We start from the raw sequence: 18,465 nt of genomic DNA, 5'->3' as shown, positions 1-18,465 counted from the left end.
TTTCCTTACCGGAACAGCTGTACTGTATGACTGGGGGCATTGCTGCTGTCTGCATAATCCCAAACTCGGTTCCCTGGGCTCCCAGCAATTCTATGAGCTGCCCATAACCTTTTAACAAATTTTTTTGCTGCTTAAATCAGACAGAATTGTTTTCTTTTACTTTGCAATTAAGAAACCTGATTGAAGGGGGAGGGTATATCTCAGTGATAGAGCATGTGCCTAGTGTGCACGAGGTCCTGGGTTCAATCCCCAGTACCTCCATTTAAAAATAAATAAATACATAAATAAAATAAATAAACTGAACTACCTCCCCCCCAAAAAATAAAAAAAAGAAACCTGATTAAAACAGTCAAAATATATTAACACTATCCAAGATTGAGAAAACACAAGTTATAACTTTGTTCGTTGCTCTAGAAAAGACATATCTGCTCCATAATGACAAAATGCAGATCAGTAGTTGCCTAGGGCAGGAAGTGAGAGTTAACTGGGAAAAGGCACAGGGAACTTGTTAGGGTGATAAAAATGTTTTGTTGCTTAATTGTGGTTAGTGGTTATACAGGTGCATAAATTTGTCAAAACTTATCAAAATGTGTATTTTTGACAGTGTGCATTTTATCCTATGTAATTTATACCTCAAAATAGAATTGCCGTTTCATTCACATATTGAGGTTTGTAAAGGAAAAATGATAAAATTGCCAGAGCCTGGAGGGTGCATATGGATGAAAAAGCATTGGTCAATAGCTACGCAGTTATAAATGAGGGATATAAAATAAAGAAAGGCCCGAAGTGAAGGCCACCTGCTATTTGGAATCTTGTACATTTGTACACTTTTCATGTGAGCATGAAAGCTTTGTCAAGATAAGGCATCTTCCCTAGCTGTCTGAATCTCTTTCCTAGCTGATATAAGCATTGCTAAGGTGAAAAGTTTCTTCTCCTTAGCAATTGACCATTTATTTAATATTTAGTGCATTCCATAATGAATATAATTAAATCACAAAATGTGACAGCCAAAAGGCACTGAGAAAATTATTTAATCCAATTTCTTCATTTATAGGAGAAGCAACTGAGGCCTGGAGAGAGGAAGAAAAGTGACCTGCTCAAAGCCACACAGCTTTGAAAATAATTGTTAGAGGTGATTTCTGTTACCTTTTTTGGGGAAAAAAAAATCTTGAAATACATAAAGCCATATTTTTATGGATAATTAATTCCAGACGATTTAATTATCTAATCTACAACTAATTAAAAACAAACCAAAAAAACTTCATCAATCATAGATAAAATGTAAATTTGTGCATTTTCAGAGCTAGGACATCATCAAGCTCACATATGTACGAATGGTTACTGATTTCAAGGAGTAATAAGAGGTATGTGATTGCTGAAAAATAAATGAGAAATTTTATTTTTTTAAATTTAATTGCAAAGACAACCAAACTACATTTCAAAACATTTAGAAAATGTAGAGGGAATAAAGCAACTATAATGCCTCTACTTAGCCATCGCGATCATTTGATTGTATTACCAGGCAATCATTTTTCTCTTGAATGTTTTACATGATTGTTAATGGAGCCTACCTGTCATTTTTATCTCCTTTTTCACCTATGTTATAGCATACACATTTTACTTTGTTTTACAAATTGGATCATTATTATCCATGTTGTTTTTATTGTGGCCATCTGTGCAGAGAGTTCCTCCCTAGTCCCAGCCAGTGTTAACCATCTGCTGGTGTTCTTCCATTCCTTTCCCCATCCTCGTAGGATCATATCTGAACGTATATACAGAATGTACATATATGGGGTGGGGCTGTTGTTGTAGGGTCATACCATATCTCTCTGCATCCTCTCTCTCAGTTAATCCATCATGGTAGTCTTTCCAAGTTAATTGATATCAATCTAAAGTTATTTTTAATGGCTGCATAATATCCATGGTAGGAATGACCCATGTTTATCATTCCTGTACTAATGGGCATTCCCTTTATTTCCATTATTTTGTCACTACAAACAATGCTACAACAAATATCCTGGTATATAGAGCCACACATACTGGTGCTTTTATGTATGTGGGGCTTAAATAGATATGACTAGGCTGCTTTCCAGAAAGACTGTATTTATTCTCTTTTCCTCCCGGAATACTGCATGAGTACCTTTTCTCCTGCATCCTAGCCAATAGTGGATGTTAACACTTTTTGGTTCTTGCCAGTCAGATAGGTGAAGAGTGATATTTCATGGTTACTTTGGCTAATTTCTACTGCTGTTGAACATATCTACATATACTTACTGGACCTTGAGATTTGCTCTTCTGTGACCATCTATTCCTCTGCTTTGCATATTTTTCTATAGGGTCATCTGCCTTTTTCTTATCAATGAATAAGGGCTTTTATATAATATAGGTTAAATCTTTATCTGTCCTATGAATTATGACATCTCTTTTCCCATCTATCTTTTTGTCTTTTGACTTTGTGGTCACTTCTGCTCTTGAGACATTTTTAAATTTATGAAGTTAAATAACTTTCCCTTAATTGCTTTTAGGTTTCTTGAGTTGGCTTAAAAGCTCTCCTCAGCCCAAAAGTTTGTATATATATTTTTTCCTAAATTTTCTTCTAAGGTTTTTTATTATTGTTAAGTATTTAATGCATCTGGATTTTGTTTTTATGTATGGAGCAAGGGAGTGTTCAATTTCCTTATTTTCCAGATAGCCACTTGTAGCTACACTAGTTATTATGTAAGTCATCCTTTTCCTTCATGGAATTGAAATATCATTTTTATGATGTATTAAATTCCCATGTACACCAGGATCTATTATGGACTCTCTATTCCATTCTGATCTCTCTCTCTGTTCCTATGCCAAAATCACAAATTATACAGTTCTTTAGTGTTTTAAAAATACTTGGTGAGGCAAATCAGCTATTACTCTTTTTTATGATTTGCTTTTCCTAACACTTACTTTTCCATATAAATAAATGTACTCCATGATTATTTTATCCATTACCAAAAAATACTGAAATTTTCATTGAAATTACACAGATTTATATATTAATAGAGGGAAAATTAGCATTTTTCTTACACTGAATCTTGTCATCCAAGAACAATATAGTTCATCTCATTTGTCTGAATCTCTTGCTTTATGTTTTTCAATCAGATTTTATAGTTTTCTCTTAAAGTTCCTGTTCCTTTCCTGTGAAATTTATTCTTAAGGATTTTATAGTTTTTATTGCTATTGTGAATGGCATTTTTTTCCATTTCCGTGTCTCTCTAGTTGGTTTTTTATTCTCTTTTTTTTTCTTTTGGGTATTTATTTTGTACTCTGCCACCTTCCTAAATTCCTTTATTAGTTATGGAAGATTTTAAAAATAAATATTTCTAGGTAATTTTTAATCCTCATTTTCAAATTTTATACTGGCTATTTCATTATATTTTATTGTATTTGTTAGAGATTCTAGAATAATGTTTACTAATAATGGTGACAGTGGATATCACTATCTACCTTCTGGTTTTAATATAAATGGCTTTAAAGTCATTTAGAATCACATTTTCTACCTTTGGTAAATAACAGGTATCACGCTTAAGTAATTTCTCTGTAGTCTTTTTTTTTTTTAAACATTTTTTATTGAGTTATAGTCATTTTGCAGTGTCAAATTCCAGTGTAGAATACAATTTTTCAGTTATACATGAACATACGTATATTCATTGTCACATTTTTTTCGCTGTGAACTACCACAAGATCTTGTATATATTTCCCTGTGCTATATAGTATAATCTTGTTTATCTATTCTACATTTTAAAATCCCAGTCTGTCCCTTCCCATGCCCTGCCCCCTTGGCAACCACAAGTTTGTATTCTATGTCTATGAGTCTGTTTCTGTTTTGTATTTATGTTCTTTTTTTTTTTTTTTTTTAGATTCCACATATGAGCGATTTCATATGGTATTTTTCTTTCTCTTTCTTGCTTACTTCACTTAGAATGACATTATCCAGGGATATCCATGTTGCTGCAAATGGCATTATGTTGTCAGTTTTTATGGCTGAATAGTATTCCATTATATAAATATATCACATCTTCTTTATCTAGTCATCTGTTGATGGACATTTAGGCTGTTTCCATGTCTTGGCTATTATAAATAGTGCTGCTATGAACACTGGGGTGCAGGTGTCTCTTTAGTCTTATTTTAGTAAAATTCTTAAAAAATTTTTTTTAAATTTTCTTTTGTTTTTTTTTTTTATTTTGGAGGAGGTAATTAAGTATTTGTTTATTTTGATGGAGTTACTGGGAATTGAACCCAGGACCCTGTGCATGCTAGGTACATGCTCTACCACTCAGCTATACCATCCCCCATAAAATTTCTTATTAGGAATGGCTACTGTATTTTATTAGTCCTTTTAGCAGCTATTGATAGAATTACCTTTTTCTCCTTTGACTTATTATTATAATGAATTATACTGATTCCCTGATATTGAATCATCCTTACATTCCTGGAATATTTGCTTAGTCATAGGGCTTAGCTTTTTTTTGGTACTCTGCCAGATTCTATTTGTTACTATTTAGACATTTTGGCATCTATATATTCATGAGTGATTTTGATCTGTAGAGGATTTATTGGGTTTTGCTTTTTTTTATTCTATTGGGGGGGCATTAAGTTTATGCTAGCTTCTTAAGGTGAATTAGAGTTTTTTTTACCTTCTATAATCTAGAAAATTTTCAATTAAATTGGGATTGTCTGTTCATTAAAAGATAAGTAGAGCATAGCTATGAAAACATTTGGTCTTGGTGCCTTTCTAAAAAGATAGACAGGTCTTTAAATCCTATTCAGTTTCTTCAAAGGTAATTTGTCTATCCAACTTTTTAACTTAATTTTATAATTTATATTTTCCTAGGAAATTGTGTATTTCCTTACGTTTGTCCACAAATCTGTTGATAGAGAATAAATATCTTCCCATGTGCTATAAAAGGAACAGTGGAGAGAGAACGAACGTTTATTGAACAGCTACTATGTGCGAAGCATTATGTTTCATATTTTATTTATATTGTCGCATCTAATTGAATCCTCATACTGATCCTGTTTAGCATGGATCATTATCCTCATTTTACAGATGAGAATACTGAGGCTTGGGGAAATGAGGTAATAATGTGCCCAGGATCACAGACAAGAAATGGCAGAGGGAGCCAGGATTGGAACTCAGGGCTCTGTGATTTCAGAGCGGGTGGATTCACTCCTGGACTTCTCCATATAGTTTCACAATCAGTATAGTTCATTACTGAAAAATAGTTGTTTGAGGAATTGTGTCATTGTTTTCTTTGCGTCCTCCAATCATTGAATATTAGGATCATGTTCTGGTTTTCCTTCTAATAAAGGAATATAAAAAAGAATATAGCTTTTCCCCCATTTAAGACATTTTTTCCCTTAGGCTAGGTTTCCAGAAGAGAATTACTAGTTTGAAGGGTATGATCTTATTAATGAGTAATATATATTGAAAGGTGCCTCTTAAAAGGAAGAATAACAACAGGATTGCATGGAAAAGTAGTAAGACTTTTTCTGGAAAGAGCTATACTACATTATGAAATTCCCTTTGAGATCTCACTTGCGGTCCACTTCATTTTGTATGGGAATCTCTCACTGTCTGAGTCCAGTAATTCTTACTCTGCCCTTCATAGTACTTGAATCACTGCCTCCCCTTGAATAAATCAGATGCTGCCACATTCTCACCAAGTTAACATGCTTCTACTCTTTGCCAGCCTTCCTCCTTTCTTTCCATCTCTACAATAGCAATAATAGCCTCTAAAAACATCCTTCTGGGCCTTGGCAGACCCTTGAGAAAATACTAGTAAATTTTTAGAAAAAGCCTGTTTGTCTCTGAACCATGCCTGATGATTATATAGAGCAATGGCTTTTAGTCTGTACTTGGAAGCCCTCAGGTTTTTTTGAGCCTGTCTTGGGAACAGAGAGAAAGTCACCAAGCTGGTGAGGTTCTGGGCCCCCCTTCCCAACCCCTTCAACCAGAGTCTCTCTGTTCTTGTCTGATTCAGACTGTAGCTTTTGGGGAAGGATTTCCTTTTAAAATGGGTTTCTGCTGCTTAAAAACAAAGGTTCTAAAGTTATTACAATAGAGAAATAAGAATGTTGAAACATTAACGTAAAAAGTTATAGCCAGACTTTTGTGAAATTAATTCGAATAATAAAATTAATACTATTAATAAAGTTAATAGAAGCCTAAAGAATACCAAAAAAATCTCCTCACCTCTGCCCCCATACTGACCTAGAATGTATAACACCCCCCCCCACAAATGCAGGCATAAGACCACAAAAATTCAGGATTGTCTATTACTTTCCAATTACTGCTGTGACAGAAAAGGAAAGTTTGGCACTTTGGGGAATTGAAATTAATTGGAAGCAGACTGGAGTTAATTTCCACTTCAGTGTCCTTTATTGAATGGGTCTTTAGTGCACATTTCTAATTTAGTAGAATGAGAACTTTTATGTTGGGGGTAGGGTGATGAAATATTTTCCCCTGAAACTAAAGTAATTCATCAGGACAAATCCTGCAAACGTTTTCAGGGAGGAAAGTCTATATGATCTTTGTGATGTAGAAAAGTGCTTTGAAAAAAATTATTAAAGGGGTTATTTGTTTTTTTCTATACAGCCTAAAAGCAACATGTATTTCATGAAATGATGGATTTCGTGACCTTGTTTTTGTACCTGTGTCATAGTTTCCAAAGCATTCTTACATCCATTATCTCACTTGATCATTGTAGCACGTAATAGACAGGGCACGTTACCATCCATTTTATACAGAAGGAAACTAGCTCTGAACAAGTAAGGAAGTAGCTCCAAATGAGACCATTATTCTTTCTTCTATTTTCTATCTTTAAATAAACCACTTTATGCCACAGGATTCTGAAACACTGTAGTATAAAAGGCCACTTTTGCTGTCATTAAAAATGCATCAGTTCCTATGTGGGGTCTGATAGCTACTTGAAAAAACAGATTGAATGGGGTGGTAAAATGAGAAAAGTTTTGGCAAGTCTAATGAGAGAGAGGGAGATTGAGAGAAAAAGAAAGAATGCAAAGTAGGACAAAAAATAGGGTGTAATTTCTGATTCAGAGGCTTTGAAATGTTATTTTTAAAATTCTATGTCTATTTTATTGGCAATAATTTTTAAAAGCTAAATAAAATGGACAATTTTTTAGGAAAACATAAATCTTTGAACTTTGCTTTAAAAACTGTAAAGTCAGTTACAACAGTCAATATTGTAAGGGGGATATCGAATATCTACCCCCTAAATAAGAAATAACTCAGGATAATATCACAGGAAGTTTCTATCGATAACCATGACTCTTTGTTACTTAATCCATACCAGAAAATAAGATATATGTAAATTACTAGATCCATTCTATGAGTTCCAATTCCCAATCTACTCTAGAATGGCCTAAATAAATATACAAATAATCTAAATAGAATATCAGAAAACAAAAATGCAACACTGTAACCAGTAGTTTGCTCTAGATTATAAAAAAAGTCTTGATTTTTCTAGCTTAGAAATCTATTAGTGGAAGGAGGGTATAGCTCAGTAGTAGAGTGTGTGCTTAGCATTCACGAGGTCCTAGGTTCAATCCCCAGTACCTCCATTAAAATAAATAAATGGATAAAAACCTAATTACTTCCCCACACACAAATTTTTTTTAATTAAGAGAAAAACCAAATAAAATCTTATTAATATAATTCATTAATCAATACAATGCAAAAACAAAAAACCAAAAACAAAGAGCACAATGTGACCCTTAGAAGCAAAATGGTAAGGAGGTAAGGCAAATTTCATAATACATAGGTATGTATGCAGGTGTTTAAAATGAGGTTACCTTAGCAATAATGTAACTTTATACCCACTTCCCCAAATATATATATAATCAAATCATCCTTGAATACATAGCAATTTATGATGGCAAGGACAATAAATTAAAGAATTAAAATAGGACTCTGTCACCTGACATCCCAAATAATAAGTAGCTTTATTTTGAAAATGGTTTTGGTCCTTAAGTCAGCCTCTTACTTGACCTTCTGCAAATATAGGTGTTGCTAGAAATTGAGTGGCCCCTGCCACAGAATCAAGTCATAAGGCCATCATCCCATCCTTGGTTTACTACCTGAATGCTAGTTCCCTCACCAGACTGTAAGCAGAAGAAGGTGTATTTTATTCATCTTTGTATCCTAGCTCCTTGCCGCATTCTGAGCTTGTGCTCAACAAATGTTTATGGAAGTGAATTGAATTCTCATCCAATAGACAAGAGAAACATGCTTTTTATCACATGTGCTTCACATAAGCAAAAAATAATTAGTGGTAAATATAGAAAGAGTTTAGCCTGGAGGGAATTTTGTTAGGGAAACAAATCCCTATTTTATTAAGCAAAATTTCACTGGCAGAAATATATCCCTGTGCCCACCATTGATGAACCAAGAGAGAGCAGGATTTCCTAACAAATTGCCCTGCACCAAAACTAATTATAACCAATACTCCACAGCTGCCCACAACCTTAGGGTGCCCAGAGCCAGTGAGAGAGGGGCAAAGCACGGAGCGTGGGCAGTTCCAAAGCGCGTAGAACACACAGAGGTTCTTTACATCTGAGTATGGAATAAGAGAGGTCCTCCCTCCTCCATTCCACTGGCACATTATTTTTGTTTTGTTTTGTCTACCTAGTATCAGTCAAGATAAAGTAATTTGGTTGAGTTGCTACATCGATCAGAAAAAAAGAATCCTAGCATGCTATTACACACAAAAAACAGTCTAAAGCCTAGAGATAATTATTTTAAATTTAAGAATGCCTCATTTAGGACATCAAAACTTACCCGAATTTCAGACCATAATACTTCCAGAAGCTCTTCCAACTCATTTTATTAATTGGCATACATAAAGTTGGAACCTGACTTGGGGAACCTGGATGCTTCATGAGCTGTGGGTCTGGTGAGGAGGATGTGCTCTATCTCTTTTCTAATCCTGGTTTGACTTGTTTTAGTTTCAACCTTTTAAACAGGTTCTCTCCCTGGATTCACCTGAGTGGAAGTTAAGAGCCTCCCAGAGACATGCTATGCAAGAGACAGAGGGCACAGAGTCGCCGAATACAAGGTAAATACCAACTTTCAAAGAAAATTAAGTGACTGTTGTATTTTCACTAGGCCAGTCCCGGTTGGAAGAGAAGGAAGAGAGTGAGAATTGTGAGGGGAGGGAGCCCTGAGCTCCAGAGAGAGCCCCCTCCAGCCCAAGGGGTGATCCTCATTTGCAGAGGGTAAATCCTTAACTAGTCCTCAGGAAGTATGCTTCCTGCTAAAGCAGAAGCAGTGGCAGGACTCACAGGATCTGAATCGCGTAGCTGAGTTAGTAGTACGTTGTGAAATAGAGCATCGGTTACTACTGGCAGCCTATTTTAGGTGAGAGGGGAAACCAGGTTACTGCGGACACTCCTGGGAGAATTTTTTTCATAGCTCAGATGAAATGACATCCAATTTGGATCTGCCTTTGGCACTTTCAGAAGTGCTAAAAAGGAGAATAGAGTAAAATCCAATCTTCAGAATGACTAATTTCTCACTGCCTCCCAATGAACTCCAGGACTTGGAAATCACAGACAAATTGTGCAAATCTATGACCTCAGTTAGAATAGGCCACAGCCTGTGCACCACTGACAGGGCTCAGCAATGTTCTCTTGAAACCACAGCATTCGTCCCTGCAGGACTAATCCACCCATGGGCCTTATGCATTCCTACCTGAGGACCTCAGTCCCTGCAGTTAACCTGCCTAAAACCCTCTGACCTCTGCCAACCCAAGTCCTTCCTGCTCCACCTTCAAAGGGCAGTTCTTGTCTCATACCCTTCATAAGCCTGCCTTGGCCATTCTCAACTGTCATCTTTCCTCACTAAGGCAAGGGTTATCTAATAACGCATTATTATTAGAGCCCAACAGCATAGTACCCTATATATAAGAAATAGTCAACGTGTTTATTGATTGATGACAAATGTAAACTCATCATTAGTTTGATCATTTCTTTTTAAATTTTAGTCTATTTCATGCATGTCCTCCTCAGAGCTAAGGCATACTGAACCCAATCAACGGGTAATTTCTTACCACATCTGCTAAATTTGGCACAAGGGAAGAAGGCCTAGAAACATTCCATAAAGAGACCAGAACACGGTGGGCACATTGGGGCTGGTTTTACTGAGAAGCTGTGTTCTGATTCCTAAATCTCGTGTTGCACTGTTTCAGTTTCCTTTTTGAAACAACCTGGGACAGAAATAAGTAAACAAAACATAGTATAGAAGCGCTCCATCCTCCTGCCTCCAAACTGAATTACATACTTCTCCCATCCCAGGCAGTTGCATAGCAATCCTGTTCTTCAGAACCTTTAAAAAATATATGGATTGACACAACATTGTAAAATTATTATAAATCAATAAAAAATGTTTAAAAAAATATGGAAAGATGCTGAACAAGCTCACTTGAAATCTATCCAGGGCCGCTTACACACACTGCAGGAAATCATTCCCTGTGTAGGTTATGCCTGTTCATCTTGCTCTGATGTCACTTGAAATGGTTGCCTTACCTGATGGCAAGTCACTCTGACAAGCACACACAGGCTGCCCCACATCTCCTGCCTACATTGCTATGTGCTTAGTGCTCTTCTCAGATCAGGAAGGCCATGGTGGCCATATCACCATGTTGCTGAGTAATATTTGGAGACACCCTGCTAGATTATAGCCTCAGCATTTCAGAGGCGCAAGGACTTTGAGAGCCTCCGCATACTAGAGATGAGGAAATGGAAGCCCAGAGAGGGTGCCTGGCTTTCCCACAGCTGCCCAGCCCCACAGCGAGTGAGAAGTGAGAGTCAGCGCTCACTCCAGTATTCCCTCCTTTCCCTGACACTGCCAGTCAGCAGGTGCACTTTCTTCCTGACTCTCTGGGGAATACTGTCTCATAGTTCTATGGCAGGAAGCCTGATGAAAATGTTTACAGATTGCATTATCAAAAAGCAAAGTGGATGATCTGAGCTTTGAAGTGTGGCGCATCTAGATTCAAATCTTTACTCCGTTATTTAAATAGTTCATGACCTTGGGAAAATTGCTTAACCTCTCTAAGAGTCTGATTAGCTCTGTCTCTGGTATGATTAATAAGTCTCTTGTAGTGATTATTACTAACCTTGGCAATTTTGCCTAGGACAAAGCTGCATGCTCTAGCCTAAAATCAACAGAGATAAAAGAGTGGGGAGGGTATAGCTCAGTGGTAGAGTGCTGGCTTAGCATGCACAGGGTCCTAGGTGCAATCCCCAGTACCTTCATATAAATAAACAAACCTAAATTACCCCTCACACACACACACATAAAATCAATAGAGATAGAAGAAAAAGCAAACATTAGATCCTCCCGAGGGGTCTAGTTTCAAAGGTCTTTAAAAGTAGGGACTGTATGCTAAGCTTCTCCTGCGGCCCCGAGCCCCTAGCTCATAGGTGCATACTGTGCAGGCGCTGGTTACCACTTCAGGAGCCAGAGTGGAGAGCTTGCGTCCACAGAGTCCCCTCGGTCCAGCTGTGGAGAGGGAGGGAGCCCCCAACAATCAGTTGCTTGGCAATCTCGAGCCTGAATATGGGGTTACAGCTTGATTAAGGGGCTGTGCAACACCAATCTTTCAGAGGTTCTGAAAGAACCCTGGCAATGTGAGACGGACAAAACCATACTTATCAGGAATTCTCTCAAGGAAGGTGTCTTATGTGATAGAAAGGAATGTTTTGAGGATGTGTGAATATATATGTGTGTGTGTGTGTGTGTGTGTGTGTGTGTGTGTGTGTGTGTGTGTGTGTTGGGGTGGGGGGTGATGGGATAAACTTGATGCAGGCTTGAGTGGCAACTAATGGGTGCCAAAAAGCCTTCTAAGAAGGGTGAGTCTGGTTTTATTGTGAGATTTTTGTTTTGCTGAGTGGTGTAGCCAGTGAGAGGCCAGAGCTGACCTGCTCTGCACCCTGGATGGGAGGCCCAGTACTGCCCTTGAGGCTGCTCTGTTTCCACTCTACCTCCATGAAGGAGTCAGCCTCTGTTCCATTCAAATGTTGAATAATGAAAGAAAATCCGTTTGATTAAGGGCCAAAATTTTAGTCTGCCTCAGATCTCTCCATCCAGCTCTGCTTGTTGGGCCTTAATTTTGTACCTCAGGAGCCCCTTCTCCCTAACTCCAGCTCATCAGTTCTGCAGATCACTGCCTCACCCTATCCATTTCTTCTTCTGAACCTTGAAGAGGCTGCCTGGGTGGGGCTCCCTACATGTCCCTGTACAAGTTAGACTCTAGTTGATGTGATTTTGCTACTTGTAACAGCTAATGTCTGGACTAGCTGGATTTACTTGATTTGTTTCTCTGTTTCATAGTATTTCAAATAAAACCTCAGAGTAGTCAGTATGTGTGATACAGATGTGTAGATGATCACAGTTCATGCATTTCATCAAACACTTGCCCGTGTACCTTTGTTCCTCCCATCTTCTATGCTTCAAATATCTTTCCTTACCTAATTAAATATTTCTCATCCTTCAAGGCTCAATTCAAGCACTGCCTTCTCTTTGAAGCCTGCCCTGGTCCTCCAAGTCATCATTAGTCAGCCCTTCTACTACATTCTCATACCATGTTGTTAGTGTCTCTCCCTGCTGGGATTTATAGGCAGTAGTCTCTGTGTCTGTTTCCCATACAACACTGTAAACTAACTAGGGCAGGCATTATTTCTTATTCATATCCATTGCACCTGATGAGTATCTGGTTCTTACCAAATGAGAGTGCTGGACTTTAAGCCTCAGGATAAACATAGATTATCTCTTTAAAGTAGCAATTTTACCCAATGGTAAGCAATTTTTAAAATTACTATATATTTTTAAAGGCTCAGATATTTCATAGTAAGGCATGCAAAGTTAGCTCGAGTTTTAAAGATAAATACATTTATATCATTTGTTCAGATTCCTCTGATATGAAAAGTTTGAGAACTTTTTGCAGTGGGCACTCAACTCAAATTTGAGTTGAATTTAATTAAATTCCAGAGGATGTTTATGGTTAATGATTTCTTTCCCTAAAGAAAACATTAGGGAGAGGTTGGTAAAAGGATACAGACTCTCAGTTTAAAATGAATAAGGCCTGAGGATCTAATGTATGACATGATGACTGTAGTTGATGAGACAGAATTGTATGATTGAAATTTGCTGAGAGTAGAACTTAAATGTTAGCACCAAAAAAAAAAAAAAAAAAAAAGACAAAGGTAGATATGTGAGGTGACAGATATGTTAATTAACTCAGTAAGGGAGATCCTTTTACAATGTATACATATGTCAAATCATCACGTTGCACACTTTAAATACCTTACAATTTTATTTATCAATTATGCCTCAATAAAGCTGGGGAAAAAGAAAACAACACAGAACTTTATTTATTTCTATTAAAAAGCAAGGAGACACATTTTAAAAAAGTAATGAGGTAGAAAGGCAAGCTGGAAAAATCAGTGCAGTGTCACCTAAAACTGTAAATTTTGTTTTAACAAAAGTTCACTATCTAAACATGTAGGCTGAGAAATCTTTCATGGCACTACCCTTTGGTAAAGACGAAAAGCTTCTTTGTATTTAAAATATATATATTATGCATTATACACACAAAATAGCATGTATAATATATGTACAAGGTTAGTCTTCAAAGCCTTTATAGCATCTAAGTAAATTTTTAAACAAATAATAAATATTTATCAAGTGAAATATCTTTGAGACTTCATTGTCTTACCTCACTTATGAAGCCACTGCCAACAAATAGGAGGTGAGACTAATACTGGATTTTTGGGTAGGATATATTGGTTTACAGCCAAATAGAAATGCACCAGCCATGACATTATTTGTAAGCCTGGCTTCATACTACGTTACTTAGAAACAAAATTACAAAAATAACTTTAAAGCGAATACCTGCTCAGTGTAGAAAAATTGAGAACCTGACCTATTTACCACCTTTCTCTTTCCTACTCTTCACAGAGTCAGTAGGACACCAAATGGGTCAGGAATTACTAGAGGACAATAGAGGGCAAGAGGGTGTGGCAGACCAGGAGTGATGCACACACCTGAGTGACTGACACTGGCTTTCCACTGATTGTTCATGGGACTCACTGCAGTGAGGGGCTGATGTACTGCCCAAACTCTGAGTTTTATCTTACAAGTGCAATTTCAGAGCTTTAATCTCCCAGTGTCTTTTGTGAAAGCAGCGACCTTCCACTCAATTCCATTTGATTTTAGCACCATCTTTTTAATAGCATATTATTTCATCAACCATCCCTCAACAAATCTGAATTGAATAGTCTTACCTCCTTTTTATATCTTATTCTGTCATCCACATTAGTATTCCTATGATCATTTATTTAGTCACACATTAATTATAGGCTTCTCACCTACCAGTGAAAATCTTGATCAGGATACTTCAGTGATACCTAAAGTTCAGGCGTCCAAACACCGTAGACAAACCCCTTCTTGATCTGGCCTCTACCTAGCTCTGCAAACTCATGTTTAGTCACTTCCATATATACGCTGGGCTCCTATCACAAAGACAGCCTTGTGGTTCCCTGTCCTTTCTGGCCTCTAGGATTTACAGATGTTATTTTCTCTGTGGATATCCTTCCCCTGCCCTGGGCAAAGTGTCAGACTCCTTGTGTCCATCAAGACTCTGGGCGAGTATCACTCTTCCTTTTCTTGACGTGTCTCAGTAAAATTAGTCCCTGCTTTTCTGTGCTGCCATTGCATCTTGTCTGCACTTCTATTATAGTATTTATGTTAAATTACTAATTTAAAAAATCTTACTCCTACAAGATCAAGGGTCTGTATACTCTCAGGGTATGCATAAATCCCTTGAATTATAGGCAGAATTCTATGCAGATTCATTTTCTTCTGGGGGGAAGGTTCAGATCTCGCATCAGATCCTCAAAAGCATCCATATTTACTCTGTCAAAACCAAATTAAGAACTATTCCACTAAATTATGAGTAAAGAACGAGTGAAATCTATTCTTTGAGTCTCTACAGTTAGATACCAAATAATGGCTGAATGAGCATTTCAGTCATTATTTAAAGATAGACATTTATACTAGTAAAGATATATAGTAAATTCAACCTCCTCTATTCATTGATGTTTTTAAGTAGACAGAAAGTGTGATATAGTGCAAAGTACATTGGACAAAAGGAAAGATATGGACGGGTTTACGTCAAACTACTAACAGTGGTTATGCTTGGAAAGAGGGATGGGCTTTTACATTTTACTTCTACTCTTCTGTCTTGATCAAGTGTGTTTGTTTTACAGTGTGTACTTTTTAGATTTGAAATTTAAAAATAATGCTTTGAACAACGGGACTTCTCTCTCTTTTTAATTTTTTTATTGAAGTATAGTCAGTTACAATGTGTCAATTTCTGGTGTACAGCAGAATGTCCCAGTTATGCATATACACACATATATTCATTTTTCATATTTGGGACTTTTCTCTGAAGTGCATTAAACATCTAGCTTCAAATTCTAGTTCTGTTACTTACTTAGTTTTGTGACCCTGGAACCTTATAACTTAACCTTTGTAAGCCTGTTTCCTCAACTGTAAAATGAGGATAAGACTTACCCATCCCACATAGTTATTCTGTCACAAAGCCTAATATAAAGTAGGGGCTCAGTAACTATTAGTTGAATGTAAAGTAAATGTTGTCATTCTTAAGGTTTTTTGGTTTTTTTTTTTTTGCAATTCTCAAAGACATCCAAAATAGAACTCAATTCAACCATAGTTCATTATTGTCTCAATACTGTGAGTGAGTATTCGTAAATGCAGAGAAGGTCTGATGTAACATGGCTGTTAGCTCTGACTGCTCACTAATAAAGGACTCCCATAACATGTTCATTTGTTTGTATTTAAACAAAGAAGGGTTACAGAATTCTTCAAAACAATTTGGAATATTTGTACCTCAAGAATGAAGTACAAGAACTGGTTTAAACTAAGTAAAGTACAAGTACATTGATTTAACTAAGCCTCAGTTTATCTGCGTTCTTACTAGTAAAAAGTTCTTTGCAATTTTCACTCACCTTGTGGCCTGACTCCACCAGTAGTCATCACACCATGTTTTGCGAAGCTTTCTTGATGTCTTTAGAGATTCTATAAAAAAAAAAATGGCATTGATAATGACAGGTACCTTGTAATTTATACCCTCCTTTTTTCCTATAATTTCAGAACTAAAAGTTTTTATTATATATGCAATTGTTTAATATTTCTAGTAGTTAAAAATACATAAGTAAAAGTTCTTGTTTCTCTTAGTCTTTTAATTTTTAAGTCACTTGGCATTGAGTAGGCGTAATGACCTTGGTATTTGTATCTTTGGGGTGACTAATAAAAATAAATTCTTATGTATTTAGAAACATAGGTGGAATACTCTTAACAGGACTTAGGGGGCTTCACTGAATCAGAATTCAAAGCAGTTTATTTGACCCAAAAATAATTTTAGCCAAAAAGCTAGAGATTTTCCTATGTATCCCACATTAAATGAAATCACCCACATCAAGTGACAAGTGAAATAGGTTTGTAATAGGTTTTTCTGTAGGGGCTAATGGAGGTGATCTACAGTCAAAATTAAGCACAAATTCATTTAGACAACACTGTGAATTATATGGCTTTTGTGAGCAGTACAGCAGGTTCTAAGCCAGCTACATGTTTTATTTATTTTTCATCACCCAAAGCTTCATGGGCAGTTTGGCCAAGTCTGAATTTGGGCTTTCAGTTTCTTGACCTGTATAATTGGCACAATAGTGATAATAGCTCACAGTGCAGATGTGAGGATTAAGGGAGAAGAAGGCTAGAGGGCGGAGGCCAGGATGCAGGAGTGAGCAGTGGGAGGAACAGAGTCTTACTTAGCCACCTTGTCATTTTGTCAAGGTCCCTGTCCTTTATCCTAAGTGAATCTATGTTTATTCCCAGCTTGACTTGTTCTTCTCTTCCTCTTAAATTGACAGAAATTTTTTTTCTTAAAAGATTCTTTTCTGTGCAGATGTTGTTCATTGTCCTAAAGGAATAGAAGAGGCAAATGTAAGGCCTTACTGGCTCTATCAGTCACTGCTAGTTGCCACTCACTGTCCATTTTCCCTATTTTCCTTAGTAACCCGGTTAGAAAGCTGTCTCCCCGCTTCTCCTTCACAGCTAGGTGTAGCCATGGGAACAGATTCTACCCATGAGGCATAAGTAGAAATAGTGCGAGTGACTTCTGGGAAGTCTCCTTAAAAAAGAGATCACATCTTTTTCTTCCCATTCCTCCTTCCTGCTGGATGAACACCAGTGAGATAGGTGGAGTCCTAGCAACCTTCTTGGACCAAGAGGTGAGACACCAAGAAAAGCAGATAGAAGAGACCTGGGTCCTTCACACCAAGGAACTGCTGGAATAGCTGTGGATTGCCTATCTATGGCCTTTTTCTTTTTTTAAATAGAAGAGAGAAATAAACTTCTACCTTATTTAAGCCCCTATGATTTTGGTTTTTCCATCATATATAGATGAGCCCAAACTTACTGATGTGCTGGTCCTCTAGGAAGTTGTCTCCAACCAAGAACCCTTTTTAATTCTTGAAAGTGTTCTTACATTTCCTTTGATTCTATGTGTACTTTCTACACATTAACAACAAATTCTCCACTCTTCAGAAGCCTCTAGTGTGTCCCTCCAGTGTTGTTTTTACCCTTTCTCTCTTGCACCCCCACCCCCATATTTTGGATATTATGCACTCATTTGGGCTCCTCAGATAGGAACTTGGAAAATAGGGCCACTCTATTTGGGAAGAAACAAGGAATTTGGCTAAAATTAAGTTTTTAGCTTTTTTGTGGATTATAGGAAAAGAAGATTTCATTTCAATTCAACAAACATTTCTTAAGCACATACTGTGTAAAAGGCATTGTGCCAGGTGCTGGGAGAAATATAAAGATGACATTCTTCCTGCTTCGAGGAGCTTACAGTCAAGTAGGGAAGATGAGGCACACAAATAACTGCAGTATATGATAGATTAGAGTAAATGCAATAAGAAAAGTATAAAAAGCCTGAAACTTGCAGAGGAGAAAATATGAGTTACAGTTGTGGGGATCAGAGAAGATTTCATGAAGAAAATAGGATGTGAGCTGGGCTTTGAACAACATGTATAAATAGCAAAAAGGGGATCAGCAAAGGAACAGAGGCAGAAAGTTACAAGGCATAGGTGGATTTAGGGATCCCAGGGAGCATCGAGGGTAGAGAAGATGGTAAGGCTGGCCTGGTGGATTAGAGACAGATAGAGGGCTGTGATATCTTCTTGAGACCCTGCACTGCAGTGGAAAGAATAAGGAGTCAGTGAAAGTTTTTAAGCAAGAGAGTAACCAGGTCACATGTCTTCAGTAAGATGGCTACAGAGGAAAGACTGGCTGCAAAGAGGCCAGGAGTAGGCACCTTTAATAAT

General features: G+C 37.0%; 1 protein-coding gene across 1 annotated transcript in view; it reads left to right on the top strand.

Moving 5' to 3' along the window:
* Nucleotides 1–1,114: 1,114 nt before the first annotated feature.
* Nucleotides 1,115–18,465, top strand: part of DHX57 (DExH-box helicase 57) — a 74,262-nt gene continuing 56,911 nt past the window's right edge. The window contains exons 1-2 of the mRNA XM_032497368.1: nt 1,115–1,132; nt 9,019–9,110. The gene's annotated coding sequence lies outside the window, so the exon portion shown is untranslated. The remainder of the gene's footprint in view (nt 1,133–9,018; nt 9,111–18,465) is intronic.

The sequence above is a fragment of the Camelus ferus genome, chromosome 15 (genome assembly GCF_009834535.1).
Source record: "Camelus ferus isolate YT-003-E chromosome 15, BCGSAC_Cfer_1.0, whole genome shotgun sequence".
Lineage (NCBI taxonomy): Eukaryota > Metazoa > Chordata > Mammalia > Artiodactyla > Camelidae > Camelus > Camelus ferus.
The sequence above is the reverse complement of the archived record's forward strand: the minus strand, read 5'-3'. Positions and strand labels throughout refer to the sequence as shown.